General features: G+C 43.0%; 1 protein-coding gene across 1 annotated transcript in view; it reads left to right on the top strand.

The window, feature by feature from the left end:
• Positions 1 to 2,500, top strand: part of sdk2a (sidekick cell adhesion molecule 2a) — a 205,116-nt gene that overhangs the window by 128,800 nt on the left and 73,816 nt on the right. The window lies entirely within an intron of this gene.

The following is a 2,500-nucleotide window of genomic DNA, read 5'->3' as shown; positions in this document are numbered from 1 at the left end:
CAACACCATACCTATCAAAACACAGATTAGACGCTCATCTGTCATCAGAAAAAAACGGTGTCTCTCTACCCCTTTCCGTTCTTTCATAATCATCTGTTGAAATTAAGTGGAATTCGCCAAAATGCTGCTTTCTAGCCAAAAAGCTGAGAAAACGCCATTTGAAGTAGAACTATAACTGCAAACGTTTTTGCCCGTAATGGCATCGTCCTAACAACTCCAAACCTATCAGCTGCTATTACACAGTCTTCTGTCATCTGTAGCCTGAACAAAAAGATCATTTGTATGACCTTTTCAACCTAATATACTGAAATATAACGGGGGACTCGAAAACAAGGGTGTTTTGGTTTAGTTGCTGGCGCGCAGCATGGATCATGACAGCAGTTGCCCCTAACTCCGGTAACTCCCTACCTCTCCCTCTCCCTCTCCCTCTCTCTCTCCCCTCGTTGGAGAACGAATCACAGCTGGTTTATTTCCTTCAGAAATAGTACCGTGTTGTGTCTTGTGGGGAGGGAGGCAGGTAGGCAGGCAGCACCGCTTAGCGTAGCTTACTGCAGCTTCTTTGGCAGAGCGGACAATTTGCAGATTGATGATTACTGTCATCATGGTTCTGCTATAGTGATCTTGTCATATATTGTTCAATGAATTTTCTTTTGATAAAGTACTGATCACACATCCAACATTTCACAAGCCGATTGGAGTGGTGAATGCTAGCTGGTCTGAGGCTAAGTGCAATGCTTTCTAATGTGAGCTGAATGCATCTGACCAGACACAAAGGCTACTCTGTTCCAAGAATCTGCAACCCCCCTGTCTTTTTTGATGATACAGTAAGCTGATCATACTATACAGATCCATAAAAATAACTGTGGATTGAGTAAAAAATAGTTGACTTACCAAGGCTCCTTTATTTAGGCTTAGTTGTAAGTTGTTAGCGATTTCGTGCTAGCTAGCTAGCTAGCGTAGCAAACTTTATACCCAAGTTACCTCAGTTGGGACACATCACCACTAGTCCCGTGCATTCTCCTGTTAGATGATATTTTGTAAGCAACATCCTGATGTTGTGTAGGCTGATCACATTATCCAAAATGAAAGGTTGTCACACAGATCATCTCATGGTGTATTTTGGGCAAGTTAGCTACAATGCCTTCTAGCTAGATAGCAACAGGGGATTGTATTTTGGTCATGAGAGGAAGGTTTTTTTTTGGCCAGGCTCTGACACTAAAATCAGTAGCCTACCTGTGTTAAAATCAGAGGGCAAGAAAGTAGACTACTGTCACAGGTGCTTTACTTTCAAAAATGATTTTGCTATGCTACTTTTGAGATTATATTATAATAGTAAAAAAGGGGTGTTTTTGTCTTGACATTTCATCTTGCTCTGAGCTAAAGCCCTGCCTTGACTGTTCCTAAGGACACTTCTGCCACCTACAGGAACAGTTAGAAAATGCCTTGAGGCTTGAAATTCATACAGAAGATAGGTCAGACCGTCCTCGAGGCCTGGCTGTAAAAAAACGCAATTGTCGGCGAACGACGTCGAAGGTAGGGGGCGTCACTATTTGAAATGACGTCATTCGACGGCCAAGGCAGCCAATGAGTTAATAAGTGCAAATGTACTTCTCAATTCGCCACTACCTCATTCTTTTTAAATGCACAAAGTACATTACAGTGGCCCATCTTCATAACTGGAATAAGATAAATATTTGTGTAGGGTGATTGAACCAAAAAGCAATAATGTTTTGTATTATTTAATAAAGACCAGTAGGCCTACTTACTACATCCCACTGTCCATCCACTTGCAAAGTACACGTAAATGGCATCGCTGCTATGGAAACAGCCAGATAGACCTTTAATGGCCAATTTTTGAAACGAGGCCCATGCATCACCGTAGGTCATTCAATTACGCTGACCCACTTTTTTGCTCATTTGAGTTTTTTAGTCATTAGGCCCCTGTTCGGATGATGTAAGCCCTCTTGGGATAAATGACTCATACATTTTGTTTGTCTCGACGGCAGTTTGTAATAATTAGAAAAGTCATTTTGTCACTGCCGAAAGAGTTGAAATGAATGCCGTTCGCTCGTTATGAAGTTCTGCGTGTGATGTTCTGGCGGGTTTTCGCAGACAGCCCTGTAATCTCTGGAGCATCTGCTGGTGTGTGGTCTCCCCCGTACAGCGGCGTACAGACGCCATGCAAACACATGTTTTGCATATAAATCAAGTCTCGATCCTCGAATCACCTATGAGCCACTTGAGACGCTGATGCTTGTCACAATAACACTGTCATTTGGGCCTCTCGAGACACCATACTTATTACAGTAATGCTGTCATCTCGAGCCATTCGCCGAGCGCTGGAAACATTAGACGCCACGCTTGTCTCCATTGCATGGCGTCCCTGAGTGGTTAATGCGTCCCTTTGAGCGGCCGCTCTAATCAACATGACTAAAGCATGGAACACCACTATAATTCAGCTTAGGGTTTGTCTGGTTTCCCTCTCGTTTTCGTTCTATTT

Source organism: Engraulis encrasicolus, chromosome 2 (assembly GCF_034702125.1).
Source record: "Engraulis encrasicolus isolate BLACKSEA-1 chromosome 2, IST_EnEncr_1.0, whole genome shotgun sequence".
NCBI lineage: Eukaryota > Metazoa > Chordata > Actinopteri > Clupeiformes > Engraulidae > Engraulis > Engraulis encrasicolus.
The sequence above is the reverse complement of the archived record's forward strand: the minus strand, read 5'-3'. Positions and strand labels throughout refer to the sequence as shown.